At 32.3% G+C, this 18,498-nt stretch overlaps 1 protein-coding gene across 14 annotated transcripts in view; it reads right to left on the bottom strand.

Moving 5' to 3' along the window:
• The window catches only part of ccdc120a (coiled-coil domain containing 120a), a 138,455-nt gene that overhangs the window by 60,227 nt on the left and 59,730 nt on the right, over positions 1-18,498 (bottom strand). For 7 of the 14 annotated variants that reach the window (XM_087264245.1, XM_087264249.1, XM_087264247.1 and 4 more), the window contains exon 1: positions 6,167-6,460. The exons of the other annotated variants lie outside the window; for them this stretch is intronic. The gene's annotated coding sequence lies outside the window, so the exon portion shown is untranslated. Of the gene's footprint in view, positions 1-6,166; positions 6,461-18,498 lie in introns of those variants that run through there. 14 annotated transcript variants of the gene reach the window in all.

Below are 18,498 nucleotides of genomic sequence, written 5' to 3'. Positions count from 1 at the left end.
AATTTTATATTATTACATTGCATATTTTATATAATAAAAATAATAAGAACAATATGGAATAGTTATATGTACTGATTATATACATAAAATAAAAATATATACATAAAAACGTATGAATATATTGTTCTTTTGAAATGTTTTTTTTTTCCAGATGTTAACAATTGGTTCTAAATGTGTTTTGATTTCAGTTATGATATTTTATGTAGTTAAACTTAAGCTATTTTAATAATTGCATATTAATAATAAATATTTGAAAGTTGTAAAAACAAATAAATAAACACACATACAGACACACACATGCATATTGTCTGCATATTATTAAATTGTATATCTCCCTATTGTATATAATACAAACAATAAAAAGAATATACTTAGAAAAGATATACTGTGTTCTAGGGGTGCATGATATTGGAAAAATCTAGTATTGCAATTTTATTTTTCTGCGATATGAATACGGTTCCACAAGGTAGTTTGAATAGCACTATTTGAAGGTTTTCTGGGGGGCCTAACAGTATTCCAGTATAGAAATTGAATAAATCGCAATGCAACAAATGCTTTTCTTACTTTCCTTTGTCTAATTTCTAGTCCAAATATCAAAAAATTCTTAGATCAAGTACAAATATTGTTTTGTTTTCAACTTGAGAAGATAAAATGAAGAGTTAAAACAAGTGAAATGATCTGCCAGTGAAGGAAGTAAACTAATCTTGTTTTCTCTTTGAAAATGTTTAAATAAAATTTAAAACAATACAAAAAAGTAAATCGTATATATTCAGTATAAATACAGTAATTAAACACTGTAACTATAATTCACTCAACATTGCATATCTTGCAATGCGACTATATTGCAAGTGTGGACATTGCAATTTCCATGGTGAACCGATATATTGTGCAGGCCTACTTCGTACATTCAGTCATTTATTTTCTTTTCGGCCTAGTCCCTTTATTAATCAGGGGTCGCCACAACGGAATGAACCGCCAACTTATTCAGCATATGTTTCACACAGCAGATGCCCCTCCAGCTGCAACCCATCACTGTGAAATACTGCAGTGTATACATCAAATATAAATAAAAAATATTGTCATTTAGAGAATTTTTTTATTTTTTTGCAGATGTTGACAACTGGCCAGAATAACAAAATATTATAATAGAGATTGGAGACAAAACCCTTCTTAGATCCATTCACAGAAGTTTCATTTCATTCAAATTATGGGGTTTATTCAAATCTCTATCTGCACAAAATAGTGTGCAGAGGCTTGACTTGGCAAAAGCACTACTAATAAAAAATAAATAGAATAATCTTTGTGTCGTGTGTCGACAGCCTGAGGCTTTTATAGGTTATGGGGTCATAGTCAGATTAATCTTTGTTCTTCAAAAAGTCATTTCTCTCAAAAGTCTTTGTCGACAGAAAAAGGCAAAACACAGAAAAGTGATGCCCTTTTGCAGCAAGCTCATTCTATTCATTAACCTGATCGATTAAAGCCTTAAAAATCACAGCTTTGTTATGCTGTAGGTCTACACTATTGCTGGATTGGAGAGGTTATCAGTTTGCAGAGCGTCTGGATGTGACTAACTCGGAGGGCTGGTTTCCAGGTAGCTCTTCAAACACTTCAATAATCTCCTTCAACACAAAGCAACAATAAACTCTCCAAGTGACACTCCAGGCAAAGTCAACTCAAACTCCACAGGCAGATCTTTCCCCAGGAGTTACGACTTACAAACACAGTTTCAAACAACAGGAATACTTCTTTCTTACATTGAAAAAAAGGGGTTTTATATTATTCTCACGTTCGCACTTTGGCGTTTAATAAAATAGTAAAGCAGAATTTAATAAGACTAATACATATTATTCATCACGATGTATTGTTATGAGCACATGAGCACATTATATTAGTGACTGTAAATCAGCGTTTTAAAACGGCTTGTGATGGCTGTGACTAGGCCAGCAACTAACAATTCTGAGGTCATTACCGAACAATATCTGACTAAAGAAAGCCACTATTAACCAATAAGACGCAATGTAATATACGGATATAGAGGAAACATAAAAAACACTTTGAAAACTCAATATTTGCTTAAAACATCAAATAACCAGAACTAAAATGATTGGAAAATACAAAGGGATCACAAACATCTCCATTGCCATTTCTTGCCATTTACACTAAGACTATTTTAATAATCAATTAGTTGGCCAATTAATTTATTCAATTACTAGGATAAAAATTAAACACTTTTTTTTGCTTATTATAACTATATAAAACCAACTATATATTAATCAGGGTATTATTTATGTATAAAAGTATTCTTTTAAAAAATGCAAAAGCTATACATATTAAGCTTAATGAGCTTTCATTTTGACTTTTTTACCCTTAAATAAAAATCGAAGTTTGTTTTTGAACAGTAAAATTTTTCTAAATACTCAATCATTCATTATTTTTGCATGGTTTAGTCTCTATTTCAGAGGTTGCCACAGCGGAATGAACCACCAACTACTCAAACTTATGTTTCACACAGCGGATGCCCTTCCAACTGCAGCTCACACTCATACACTATGTCCAATTAAGCCTACCCAGTTCGCCTATAGTGCATGTCTTGAAACTGAAACTGAAGCAACCAGAGAAAACCCACGCAAACATGGGGAGAACATGCAACCTCCACACAGAAATGCCAACTGACCCAGCCGATGCTCGAACCAGCGACCTTCATGCTGAGAGGCAAATGCACGACCCACTGCACCAACAGCACCTAAGTTGCAATAGTAAAATTTTTCAGCATGATAATGATTGCAAACACACTGCTAAGGTAATGAAATCATATTTGGAGATAGGGCTCATATTCATGAAATGGCCTCCAAAGAGTTGAGACCTAAATATTAAATACAGTATGTACAGTATAGGCAATATTATAGGCAGTATGAGATTCACCTGGAGAGAAAAAGAAAGATATAACATGCTAAATCTAAGGAACTACTTTCAGCAATGCTGAAAGATGCTTGATATTAAATAGCACACAATTTCAGAAAAGTAATTTTGTTCTGAATGTTGTTTACATATATCCCATATTTTGACCCTTGTAGAAATACAATTAATAAAAATATATAGTGATCAATAAAAACATCTCTCTTCAATGCATAATGTGAGTAATATGTGTGTTACAGCTGTAGTTGACTAAAATGCGAGTGCTCACTTTTCAACAATGTGACAACTTGAGACACGTTCACAGTATTGTTTACCATGCTTTGAATATTCTATCTGAAAATTCCATCCAATGACTTCAAAACAACATTAGCACTATGTAATTAACTGTGAACAATGTTGTACTTTGATAGTCATCATAGAGTACTAATATGATTTCCCTATTTGGAACTTTGATTTTAAGAAAAGTGCATCATAAATAACATTTATTATTTTATTTTTAGAACAGGGTTGCCCAATTGCTTTCTTATTAAGGGTCAAAAACCAAACTTAATTGAGGGGTGTGGGCCAGAATTTAGCAAACTGTATTACATTAAAGTTGCTAAAAATTACAGAAAAGATTATAAAGAAAACATTTCTTTATAAACTAATGCATTATAACCAAAAATATATAATCAACCTATTACAGTAAAAACAAAGAATCCCATTTATTACACAATGAAGTTCAATGTGGAATACACAAGTCAAGATTTGCATTGATCTGGGAGCAATGTTTTGTGCATTGTCCTCTATCCGTTGAGAGACAGTATTTACATTTTTAAAAATCTGACTCATTTACAACTTTTTTATTAAAACATTTAATTGCAACTTGCTTTTTTGGAACCCAAAAAAAAAACAAAATATGTTCCACTGAAATTAAGCCAGCATTCCCCATCATTCTCCTTTTTTTCTCAGATGGGATGGTGGGGCAAATCAAAAATTACCATGGGTCAACTGCGGCCCACGGCCCTAGTTTGAGCATCTCTGATTTATAATTTGCAAAAAATACTTTTCTGAAATTATATTTAGATGTTGAAAGTCTGGATGTGCGAAAACTAACTGACCCCCAATGTTGTTTATAGCTTAGAGCAGCTAAAACATAAGATTAAACCAGCCAATATTCTTGCAAAAAACAAAAGATAGTCACAAATCAGCTCATTGATAAGATGAAGACAGTTGATCAATATTTGCAAAAGCACTGCAGTCTAAAGTTTACCACATCTACTCAACAGTTAAGGAGGATCACTGCAAACCAAATGCATATACAGTGCTCAGCATATAAGTACACTCCCCCCCACCACAAATCACTCATTCAAATGATTATTTTCTATAGGATGTTTTACAATATTAAATTTGTGCATGTACATTAGTTTACTAAAGCCAAATCTAGAGCTAATCTTACTAAATAACTTACAATAATGGTTCAAAACTAGTAGCCCAAATTTATGTTATAGAAAAATATTCGGTAAAATTTAAAAAAAAAAAAAAAAAAGCAAAAATCAAGAGAAACAAAAAATATATACAATTTTGTTGAAATGTTGTAGTTTGTATTTTTTTTTTTGCAATATTTTGCAAGCATTTAAATGTATTATTTTGTAATTTCTAAAGATGTTCTGTGACAAAAATATTATTTTAATAAATATATCTGTTTAATAAATCTATTTTGCTCAAATACACCAAATATATATTACCCATATTCACTGAGAAATGGATAAAAATATTCATTTTCAAAATGGGGTGTACTCGTATATGCCGAGCACTGTATGCACAATTGGGGTAAAGTTGGTTTCACATTTGCACAATCAGACTTTCTCCTTAATATTACATTTTCAGAAAAGTATTCTTTGCAAATTCTAAATAGGGAAGTCATATTAGCAGCCAAAGACGTACAACATTGTTCACAGTCAATTAAATAGTGCTAATGTTGTTTAAGTCATACTTGCATGCTATTGCTGACCGAATATTCAAAGTAGCAATAGTTTAATAAACAATATAGGGCAAGAATAATATAATAAACACAGTTTTGAAGCAAAATTGTAAGTAGTAAAATCTCCTTACTACAATTGTACCACAGTTTTGTTAATTAAACTTAATTATAATAGTAAACAATAAAGGGACTGTTACAAGTTGTCACTGAACAAATGTGTGAATATAAAACCCACTTTAAAAATCACCATGCACTCTGAAAACGGTGAGCAAATGCTACCACACGAAATGGTCAATTGTGTGAAAGTACAAGTCCCATAAGGTCTTGTTAGTGCCGGCCTACTGTATGTCAAACTAGTCCAACAGACTCAACACAATGGGGCCGAGCACCTGATAAATTAAATAATAATCCTGTCATCACATCCTCTTTCCCGAAGGGCAGGATTTTCAGCATCCTAATGGTCTCGTACAGATGTATCCGGAGCTCACATCCATGCAAACATAGAAATCCTTTAATATTTTGCTTTACAATGTGATTATTTACATGTACCGCAGATAAACATGGCTCAAGCCACATCAGGTTGTCATTACTATAATAATTACAAGCCCACATTAATAAAATACTACAGTGTTTTTGAACTATACTATAGTAAAGTGATGTATATACTGTACATACACTTATAGTGTAAATATTAAAATGTTTACAACACTTTGTGAATGAATGCTACATCATAATGAAGTATAAACTATAGTAAACTGACAACCTGTAATAAATACTGTAGTATACTTTAGTTTTTACTACAGTAAACTGTGATGTGATTTGTATTGTAGTATAATTTTCTATAACCTTACAGTTGTAGAAAACTTGTTTTACTACAGTTGTATTACCACACAGCAACTATGAAATTACCACAACAGATTAGTTCAAGTACTTTACTATAGTAATCTTCAAAAACACTATATATTGTAAGGAAAAATACAGAAAGCAAAATACAACAATGAAAATTTAATTGTTCATACCTAAAAAAACTAAACCTAACTACTAAAGTTTACCTAACTACAGGTTTATAAGTCAGCGAAAACAAATGTAACAACAACTGTTATCGTTACAGTGGTCATAGTCACGATAAATCAGAATACATTATATTTATATCTCCGCATAAGACTAACTAAAAATATAATTAGTAGTTCTACAATAGTACATGTACAAAAATATGATAATAAGCGTGCTGTCATGCCATATTTGTTGGAAAGATGTTAAAAATGTGATTGTTTTAAAAATTCTTACCTGTAAAAGTAAATCCTTTCGCAAACGTTTTAAAGGCACGTCGGTTTGTTTACAGTCAATCACGCGTCAGTAACGTTAAATCATCCTCATCAGCTGAGGTAAAGCCGGTAACCGCATCGCTCGAGTAGCCAAAAAAGCAAAATGTGAGTAATGAAATCACTCCACTGACGCATGAATAACAGATAAGTTGTTGTGTTTAAATGATAAACCAATAGTCCAGTGTTGCGGCATACAAATCCATTGACTTTTCAGAGCAGTTTCTTCGCTCTGAACTCAGCGCACTCCAGCGGACACAACCAAACAGAGGAGCACGGGGAGAATTAAAGGCTCGGCTTATGAATATTAATTACGTAACACAACACGTCCACCCTGCAGGACGATCTGATTGGTGGAAATGTGCCAGTTAGTAGGCGGGCTCTAGGAAGAAGGGAATCCTGCCGTTGCATTGGATAGAACTATGAATATTTCATAAGATTATCTAACAGGACGCTGCGAGAAAGTTACCAAGCAACAGCTGAATAATCCAATTAATATTAATAAGGAAAGCATCCATAGTAAAAATAAATGAATGAATGAATGAATGAATGAATGAATGAATGAATGAATGAATAAATAAATAAATAAATAAATAAATAAATAAATAAATAAATAAAAAAAACTATATTTTTTTCAGCTCTCCTCTTTCAGAGACTGCATTGATTTAAGGTCTTAAATTATATGGGATTAAAATGATTACTTTCCTTTGACAGATCATCCTACAGTTATTTAAGTTAATAACATAAATAATTTATAAATAATCCTTTATTCATTTGTTTATTTAAAAAATATTCATTGATGTGATTTAGGATTTCTGGTCGATCTTTGTTAAACTTATTTCATTCTTTCGGGCGGATTTTAGCTGCAACCTTGATCAAACACACATGATTTTAATTACCAAGTGCTCCTTCAAGTTGGTTTAATTGTGTTTGATTAGGGATGAAGCTAAATTCTGCATTAAGGTAGATCTCAGGAACAGGGTTGAGCACCCCGATTTAGTCATTTATCCTCCAAGTTTCTTTTTACTATTGAACACAAAATAAGATATTTAATAGAATGTTTTTAAAAAATGTAAAAAAAAAAAAAGCCATTGATTCTCTTATTATTTCATAGTAATTTTTTTAGTAATCTTCAGAATATCTTGTTTTGTGTTAAAAAATATCTGAAAAAGTCCACTCAAGTGTGAGCCAACGAATAGGAAATGTTCATTTTTCCGTGAACTAGATGAATAATAAATGCACGTGATAAAACAAAGAGGAAAAATCAAGAGAAGCAAAAAAAAATTAATAAAATTGTCTTTGCAATTTATTTTTGCAATATTTTGCTTGAATTTAATTGTATTGTAATTGTGGTGACTAAAATATTATTTTAATAAATATATCTGTTTAGTAAATCGGTTTTGTTTAAACGCACCAAAATACATTGCCTATATTCACTGAGAAATGGAGACAAATATTGATTTTCAAAATGAGGTGTACTCAATTATGCTGAGCACTGTGTATGTGTATGTATATATATATATTATAATTATTATTATTATTATTATTATTATTATTATTATTATTATTATTATTCTTTAAACAGATCTCCAGCTCTCGTCTTTCACAGGCTGCATTAATTAAAGTTATTCAGCTTGAATTAAATTACACTGGATAAAAATGGTTAACTTTACTTTCCTATGACTACAGTTATTAAGCTGAATGAGATATTATTATTATTTTTATTATTAAATTTATTTTGATCTTTAAATATTCACTGTGATTTGGGATTTCAGATCAATCTTTATTAAACTTATTTATTAAAGGGATAGTTCACCCCCCCCCCCCCCCCCAAGTTTCTTTTTTCTGTTGAACACAAAAGAAGATATTTAGACGAATGTTGTAAAAATTGATTTTCTTAGTATTTCATTGTAGTTTTTCCAGCATTGAATATCTTATTTTGTGTTCAACAGAAGAAAGAAATTCATAAAAGGTCAAGAAATACTTGAGTGTGATTAAACGATTAGGAAATTTTCATTTTTGCATGAACTATACCGATATATAAATAATCATGTGATAAAAAGCAGATCTGTAATTTTGAATATATATACAGTTGAAGTCAGAATTATTACCCCCCCCCCCTCCTAATTTATTAGACAGCTTGCTTATTTTTTCTGCAATTTCTGTTTAACGGAGAGAAGATTTTTTCAACACATTTCTACACATAATAGTTTTAATGACTCATCTCTAATAACAGTAAATGATGACAGTAAATAAGACACTTCTATGCAGCATAAAGTGACATTTAAAGGCTTAACCAGGTTAATCTGGTTAACTAGGCAGGTTAGGGTAATTAGGCAAGTTATTGTATAACAGTGGTTTGTTCTGTAGATTAATGAGGAAAAAAATTTGCTTAAAGGGGCTAATAATTTTGTCCCTAAAATGGTGTTTAAAAAAATAAAAACTGCTTTTATTCTAGCCGAAATAAAACAAATAAGCCTTTCTCGAGAAGAAAAAATATTATCAGACATACTGTGAAAATTTCCTTGCTCTATTAAACATCATTTGGATTATATTTTAAAAAGAAGAAAAATAATGGAAGGGGGCTGATAATTCTGACTTCAACTGCATATTTGTTTGTTTAAAGGGACAGTTAGTCATCATTTAGTCTATTCATCCTCCAATTTTCTTTTTTCTGTTGAACACAAAAGAAGATATTTAATAGAATGTTGTAAAACAAAAGCCATTGATTTTTTATTATTTTGTGCTCCTACTATGGACATCAGCGTCTGCTTTTCCCCAACATTCTTCAGAATATCTTTTGTGTTCAACAGAAGAAAGAAATTCATAAAAAGTCAAGAACCACTCAAGTGTGAGTAAACAATTACAAAGTTTTTACTTTTGCATGAACTACCCCTTTAGGTAAATAAAAATAAATAAAAACAAAACAAAATGAAGATCATTCAATTTCCTTCGGCTTAGTCCCTTTATTCATCAGGGGTTGCCACAGCGGAATGAACCGCCAACTTATTCAGCATATGTTTTCCACAGCAAATTCCCTTCCAGCTGCAACTTAGTACTGGGAAACATCCATACACACTCACGCACACACATACAGTACGGGCAATTTAGTTTATTCAATTGACCAATAGCACATGTGTTTGGGGTAAACCGGAGTACCCAGAGGAAACCCACGCCAACACGGAGAGAACATGCAAACAGAACACAAAGAAATGCCAACTGAACCATCCAGGACTCAAACCAGCGACTTTCTTGCAGGGAGGTGACAGTGCTAACCACTGAACCACCTTAGATCTGTATATCTGTAAATACTTTCACATCCGTTTTCATATTGCATTTCTGTAAGCCAGCTGTTGTGCTTTTCTCTAAGATCTGTGTTTAAATTACTGATGACTCTAGAGGATTCAGAGACGTCTTAAAGAAAGTGGAGCAGCGGCCTCATGGTGATCGAGGTGCTGAAAACTGAGACATGTTTCGACTACCTTCAGTTTCCCAGAGGGACAGAGCTGTGCCTTCATTTGCAAACCAATTGGCTTTAAAACAGGATTTCTATTCAGATGTAAAGGATGTCATCTACATCAAACAACAGCTCGATCCTTTCAGCTGAGCGGGCTCATATTACACACGATAATTGGAGAGAAACATGAAAACTATGTAGAATCATGTTATACATTTGTAACACAAATGCAGCAACAACTTTATTATACATTGACTTACACTTAGATTTTGGATTTGGATTTTAGTTTTGATGTATGTTTTATTGTATTCCAGCACTGGATTATATAAAGTCAAAAGGATTCACCCTCCTATGAATGTTCTTTTTCTTTTTCAAATATTTTCCAAATGAAGTTTAACAGAGCAAGGAATTTGTTAATCATTTTTCTTCTGGGGAAATCGTATTTGCTTTATTTCGGCTAAAAAAAAAAGCAGTTACCACTGTTAAAAAATGACTTGCCTAATTACCCTAACTGGCCTAATTATTGTAATTAACCTAGTTAGGCCTTTAAATGGAACCTCAGATGAAAATCATCTTTTGTAAGCTGTTTTTTACAGAACTGTGTATATGGTATAGTGTGTCCACAGTCATACTGGAGTAACATAAACACAATAAGTCTCTTTTTTTTTATTCTGATGTTTGCAGAGTTACTGAAGTTTGTCCTGCGCGCTTGCGGTTTTTTAGTTACTTCTTTGGTTTGGTGCGTTAATGTGATCGTTACTATTATTCATATTATTGATAATGAAATGAGAGTGACGGTTTAAAGGGTCACGAAACACCAAAACACATTTTTTGAGCTATTGACAGTCGTATATGTGTCCCACACTGCTAAAAACACTATTAGGACACCTATATTTCACTAAAAAGTGTAAATTGGTTGTTTTTGCGTTATTTCAAGCAAATTCGTACTTCCTGTTTGAAACGAATTTTTGAAGCTGCGTCACGGTCATGACATAATAGCGTTGTATTCTATGGAAGGCCGTTGGGGCCAAAACGTCTGCAACAAACGTGTTAACGCGTAATTGCGTGTTAACACGTAATTTACGCGTTAACACGTAATTTACGCGTTAACACGTTGGTACGTGTTAACACGTCATTTACGTGTTAACACGCAATTTACGTGTTAACACGTCTTTTTTTAAACTAGTCTCATTTTAAAGTGATATCATTTACTAATTTCTCCAATTAACCAACTTATTATATATATAATGTAATTTCACTTAAATCACAATAAATGTTTTGCAGTCAATGATATGTAGCAGATATTTAGTATTATGAAAGGCCAGACATCTTCAGTTATGTTATGTTTGATGGCATAATAATGTATAATAATAATGTTTGTTATTCAGCTGCTGAGATTTCTTTGAAATATGTGTCCAGAGATATCAGAATGAGATTTATTTGACAAGTGTCTGCAAACACACAAGGTGTTTTTTTTTTTGCCAGAAGCACATATAGAAGCACATATACATACTGTATATACATACAAATCAACACAAGAACACAGAATGACATAAGTGGATAAAGTAAATAATAAAACATTTTGGATACAAAATCATATACAGTAAGGGTTGTGTATATGTATGACTAAAACAGGAAGCAACTAATCTAATAATAAAGATGTATAGAGAAAGATATGTAGAGATCTGGAGGTTGGGCAGGTGCACTAATCCTCTCCGCTGTCCTGATAGTCCACTGCAGTCTTCTTATGTCTGATTTGGTGATTTCTAGATGGCACTTAGAAGTTTTTTTTTATCTGATCTTTTTATACATTTATTGTTTGCAAAACTTTACACTATATACTTTTGGTCTCTGTACTAGAAACTCCAAATCACCAAGACAAAACATTCTTGTGTGCAAACAATTGACAATAAATAATTGACAAGTTTTGATAAAACTGTAATTAAGCTCCTTGCTGCCTGTTGAGAAAAGCCCAAGTTATGATATACTAAATTAAAATTACAAGACAAAAAGTCGAAATAATGATTTATTAATTCAAAATATGACTAAATAAATCTGTAGCAATGACATAACGACAATAGATGGCGACAACTCACCATTTAAATGTGTAACTTAATTCTCTAAAGATGATTAATCTAATAAAACTTGTTTTTTTTTATTAATTTTTTATATTTCAGTTATTGAATCTTTAACTGAATGTCATTTTTTTCATGCATGCAGTTTTCATAAACAAGCTAATGAAAATTTAATCTCAAATTAATGGTCCATGGTAATTTGACAAGTAACTTTGCAATGTAGTGGGTAACACATGCAGTTTAAGTCAATTCAAAATGAAGTGAATTTAAAGTAATATTTCCCACATTATCTTTAACTAACCAAGGACAATTTCACAGTATTATTATGCCACAGTATCAATAAAACAAATTCTTCTGGAGTCATAAGTCTTATTTCTTATAGTTATATTATAAATATTAAGGCGCTGCAAGCAATTTTTCATCTTGACAGGCTGGCAAAATTCGGCATGTACACTCTCTCTCAAAAACAAAAACAAAAAAAATTGTGGTCAGGCATGCACAGAGCATCTTCTTTTTTCACAATGAGTTTCTTTCTTCTATCATTCATCCAACCAAGTTCATTCTTCCGAAGTGATCTGGGAACAAGGTCAGCGCTGCAAATAGCCTGTAAAGCCTGCCCTGGCTCATTTAAAGTGATCAGCGCGATGAATGATAATGTCATTAAAAATTAAAACGGGCTTCTCTAGAACTGTAAATATTGCACATTATATAACAAATTGTGTTAAAGCATACAAGCATATAGCTGACTTGTGTACTTCATGCTATTTTCTTCTTGCTTATTTTGCAGATAACAGACCAACAAAAATACATTAAAATAAAGATACAAATTATATCAAATGAGTTTCAAAAAGATATATTTTCCAAGAAAGATATAAAAGTGTATATCCTTTCATAAAAGTGTATATTTATGGGCAGGAACAAAGTTTTTGTTCCTGCCCATGAATAGATTTTTGTTCTGTGGGAAATAGGGGTTTATTTAATGTTACACTATAATTGGGTTACAAGCCCGTCATTTGTTTGCTACATTTTTAATTTGTCATTATGTTAAAGATTTTCATAAGTATCTGATTTTTCCTTGTTCTAATGTGCTTTCATTTTCTCCTCACCTGCTGCAGGAGTTTTAAAATCGTAAACAATAATGAAATCTGGTTACAGCACACACAAACCTTAAACGTGCGCACACTCCAAGACCAGAAAACTGTGGCACAGCACACTACAAGATATTAATATTATGATAAGCCTAATGAAGCACATAAACTGATTGCAGAATAACTCTGCTTTATGATAGGCTAACTAACAAATATTTGACCAACTGCCAGAGCGAACAGCCTGCAGAATGAAAAAAATGCTGCTTGAAAAGAGCACAGTCCAAACAAATGTCTAATATTATGAATAACAAAAATAAAACACAAACTACTATTATTATTATTATTAATAATAATAATATTATTATTATTATTACGCATCAGAGAGAAGACAAAGGCAGATTAACAGAGAATGGATATTTAATGATACTTAAAACAATGTTGAGGTTGTTCAGAAAAGAAATAACCAATACCAACAAAAAGAAGACAAACAAACAGAACTTAACTTCGGGTTGTAACAAAAACAAGATGATGCCAGTCGAGGTAAACAGTACAGGATTCACAGGACAAGATAACTGACAGGATGACACTGGTGAGCAGGCAGGTAGGCATGCAGGCAGGCTACATCGTCAGGTAAATGCTGTCACACCGAAGAGAAATAAGTCTGGCTAATAACAAATAAATCAAACCATAAATGAGTGAGTGTTCCAGGCTTATGTAGTGTGAGCAGTGATGAGCAACAGGTGAAGGTGATTAGTGATTAGTCTGGTGATTGGGGCTGTTCAGGTGCAGTGAATGAATCTGACAGTCCAGAAGGATTCCTGACAATTATTATTATAAGCTAATATCATAATAATGGGATGTGCCGTGCTTTGACTGGCTATTTATTTCAAAAGAAAAATTGTTAGTTGTTGCACTGCATAGCTTATAGTGTGGAAAAATATAATTCACAATGCAACAAAACCCTGGTCTGCAGTTACAGTACTGTCTCTCCCTCTGAATTTTATTTTCTATACTTAAATTTTCTAAACCTTACATTTTAATGTTTAAGCATTTTATTTCATTGGCTACACATCTGGGTCATAGTAACCACACACACAGAATAAAGTGTGGCTAATGAAAAAAAATGATAGTCTAAGCATATTATAAATTAGCTTGTTAATTTATTAATTTGTTTGAAACCAACACAATTCCCACCAGCTTTTCTTTTTAGGCTTTCAGGACGTTGTCACAGCCATGAACGGAATAACTGGCTTTATTAATAGCCTAATTGTTATAATTTGACCAACTGCCTATAGGCACAACCTCAAAATGGTTTCTGGCAGTTATAAAAAAATAAACGCATGCACTTAAGGTGTGCTGCAATTCTCTTTCATATATGAAATAAAAGTTTGTATGTTAGAGAGAAACAGAATTGCGGCTCATCGCGTGCTTTTACTTAATTTTATAAAAGCCAGTAAGAGATATGCAAACTGGGACATAATGACACCTATTTTAAGGTTTTGCTTCTAGTGGCAGGTAATCAAATATTACCATAATAATAATAATAATAATAATAATTATTATTATTATTATTATTAGCAGGTTGTTGTTATTCCGTTCATTGTTGTGACAAGGTCCTGTAAGCCTAAAAAGAACAGCTGGGGAGAATCATGTCACTTTTAACAAATAAATAAATATATAAGCTAATTTATAATAAGCTTAAATTATAGTTTTTTACCCAAAGTGAATATATATATATATATTTAGTATTATATTTATGTTTAGTATAGGGGATAAAATAGTGTAAGTATAAAAAAAAATATTTAGTCCCATAGCCTAAACCGAAACGAGTAGGCTATAGGCTGTAAGATTTTTATTTTCAGAGAGATAACTGCAGGGTCAGGGTTTTGCATTGTGAATTATATTTTTCAATACTATAGCTAACATTTTTGCTTTTAAACTACATAGCCAGTCAAAGCACAGTATAATAAGTAAAACTGGCCACAATTTAGTTTGGATGCGATACATTGAAAGGAAAATATACATTAAATACAAAGGCTGGTTATTTTACTGGTGATGAGGCACACTACAGTGTAACCTTACATTTTACTCATTATTTTAATTTATATTTTGTTAATTAATACTTAAATGTAAAAATGTTATTGAATCTACTTAGAAAGATTTTTTATTAACTTTAAAAAATGTCTGGTGCAAATTTTAATAGCTGTTAGTTGTGAAAGTTATTGATGTGCTCTGGCTCCTTTAAGAGAGGTGCACCGGAAAGTAGGAGAGAGAAAAAAAGGGAGTGGAGAAAAGTTTGACAGATGCAATGCTGTTGTAATGCTGATTGTGAATGTCATGTTGATGCTCCAGATTAAAGAAAAAGAAATGAATTTTCACCCTGGTAACCCTCGTTTAGTTATGATACCCACGTTGGAGAGACTGTTGTGTAAACAGCCAGAAATAAGGGTTACAACAGATTTTCAGCAAAAATATTATAAGAAAACTTATTTGACAACCACAGATCCTATCAATCTCATAACAAATGCCCTAAATTACCTAGTTGACAGCAAGCATCAAGTGTTTATTGAGACTGTGTCTGTCATCTGTCTTTATGAAGCATTAAACAGAAGCGCATACGGTGACCGCAGTGATGTTCAGCTGACGAGGCGCATTTATTTAGCCTGTAACCTACCCTATAGATTTTTTTTTTTTTACATGTAATGTTCTTAAACTTTTGTTAAAATGTATATTTATAGTTTATATATAAAATATAAATATATAAAGGCCTGGGTAAATTATGTATTTCATAAAAGGATTGTTTATGGACTAAGCAAACTGTAATTCTCCAAATAGAAAATGACTAAAGTTGAATTTTTCATTACCTGTGTTAGTCTGGGGTTTAATTTCTCACGAAGGTGAAAAACTCTGATGCATGCAATCTCAGCATTGTCAAAATGAAAATCAAGCAAAAAGAGAGAGAGAGACAGAGTGCATGCGCAAGACGACTCATATCTCCTTGGTGACGAATCTTCATTGACTGCAGATTCCAGCAGTAAGAGCAGAGTGTGAAGGTTTAGTAGCACATTTTTATCCTAAAGTATTGCTGTGCACACAACATAATGAGTGACACATAGTTAAAAAAGAGGATAAACTGTTGGTGCGCGTCTCGCTGGCGCATCTGTGACCAAGACAGAACGTGTTTGTTTGAGATGTTGTTTGAGATGTAAGCTTCAGCTTACATGTTTTTTATGTTTGTTAACCATTTATTAATATGATTTACCATTAACAAAGCATTTGTTGGTGTAATTAATAACCTTATTGTAGTGTACACTCAGCATTATCTAATGTTACATTTGTTCATTAATGGTTCTTGTAAGCACTAAGGTGTTAACTAATTTATTAATTAACACTGTAACAGACGTTAATAAGAGTTATCTTACATTTCTTCATGTTTAAGGATCACTTTATTTCTATTGTTTATGGGGGACTTTTATTTTGACAAGAAATCGTTTTTTCAGAGCTAAAAAGTTATGATGAGAGAACAGTATGGATAGCGGACATTTCATGACTGTTTAACAGAGCTCGTGTTAAAAAGGACGGTTTGTAAGTTTATTTATCGCTGCCAAATATGTTGAGCTTCTTTAAAGGAAGTGGAGCAGATGACGTAGGCTCAACGTAGCCATTGTGTAACGAAACGATAGCTTGCATCACCACATTAATATTCACGAGAAGTATTACGAGCTGTTACGACAGACACAATCATCGTGACACCACAGCTACGTTTTACTTGAATTATTCATGATTCAGTGACCGAAGCACTATGCTGAGCTTACGGTGACCTTACCTCATCATCCAAGATCATGACGAGAGAGTAACGCACGCGGAAGTGCGTTAAGAAATACAAACCGAAAGCAGCAAAATACAAAGCAACAGAGTTTTGCTGCTGTTTAATATCGTTCATCATGGGTAACACTTTACAATAACAGCATGAATAATGATGTATTAATATGTAAACTAAACATTACTTTATTATTAACTAATGATGAGTTAATGCATGCCAATCATGAATTAACTTTAAGCATGAGTCACATGAGTTCATGTGTGAATAACGGCTACCTTAATTGTTAGTACATGTTTATGTCTAATTTAACCATCATGAACTCATGATATCTTAATGTGTAATTATATTGTGACTTTACTTGGAGGGTCACATCATCATTAATCCATTCTTAACTACTCATGAACTCCTTATGCACGTCCATCTAGTATGTTACACTGAATAACAATAGAAAAGTGTTCTGGCAGCATCAACATGAACAGGAATTCATGAGTAGGTAATGATGAGTTAATGGTGATGTGCCCCTCCAAGTCATGACATAATTATACATTAACAACTCACAAGTTCACGTTAGTTACATTTAGCCTAAACTTAAATGTTAATTAGTAAATTAATTAACAGCATGTACTAACAAGTAATTAAGGTAGCTGTTATTCACACATGAACTCATGTGACTCATGTTGTAGTTACGTTAGTTCATGATAATTGCATGCATTACCTTATCATAAAATCATTCATTCATTTTCTTGTCGGCTTACTCCCTTTATTAATCTGTGGTCGCTACAACAGAATGAACCGCCAACTTATCTAGCATATGTTCTACGCAGCAGATGCCCTTCCAGCTGCAATGCATCTCTGGGAAACATCCATTTACACTCATTCACGCTCATACACTACGAACAATTTAGCCTACCCAATTCAACTGAACCGCATGTGTTTGAACTGTGGGGGAAACCGGAGCACCTGGAGAAAACCCAAGCGAACGCGGAGAGAACATGCACACAGAACTCCACACAGAAATACCAACTGACCCAGCCGAGGCTCAAACCAGCGACCTTCTTGCTGTGATTCAACAGCACTACTGCGCCACCACGTCGCCATCATGAATTTATAATAAAGTAATGTTTAGTTTACATATTAATACATCATTATCAATGTACTGTTATTGTAAAGTGTTACCAAATCAATGATATAATTAAAAAAATTATATAATTACAAATAAATATCAAGATATATCATTTAATTATATATATATATATATATATATATATATATATATATATATATATATATATATATATATATATATATATATATATATATATATATATAATCATTTTCAGATAATGATAACTCGTTATAAAGACATCATTTCATTAATTCTTTTTTTAAAAATAATGCAGTGACACATTTAGTTGGATCTTATATGAAAGCAATTGGCATGACTAGAACGCTAGTAAAAGGATTTTCACTCCAGTGTGGTGATACATTAAAGTATTTAGCGGCCTAAAAGCACCAATAATACACATGGCCACATCTTATAGGACACATATATCACACAGAATAATGGAAATATATTTACTTTGTGCATGATTTATTCAAATTACTGTAAATATGATTTGCTATTAAGACATATGAAATGTGTAAATCTGTAAAGTATCTGAAATACAAGTTCATATTTGAATTATATATATTTTTTTAAATATTGAAAAAATGGCCAACACTGTGCTGCAGTGGGTAGTACTGTCGCCTCACAGCAGGAAGATTACTGGTTTGAGCCTCGGCTGGGTCAGTTGGTGTTTCTGTGTGAAGTTTGCATGTTCTCCCTGTCAGAGATGGGCAGTATTTTACATACAA

This window comes from Danio rerio, chromosome 8 (genome assembly GCF_052040795.2).
Source record: "Danio rerio strain M-AB ecotype USA chromosome 8, GRCz13ab, whole genome shotgun sequence".
NCBI classification, from domain to species: domain Eukaryota; kingdom Metazoa; phylum Chordata; class Actinopteri; order Cypriniformes; family Danionidae; genus Danio; species Danio rerio.
Note: the sequence above shows the minus strand (reverse complement) of the source record. Positions and strands in the feature narration are given on the sequence as shown.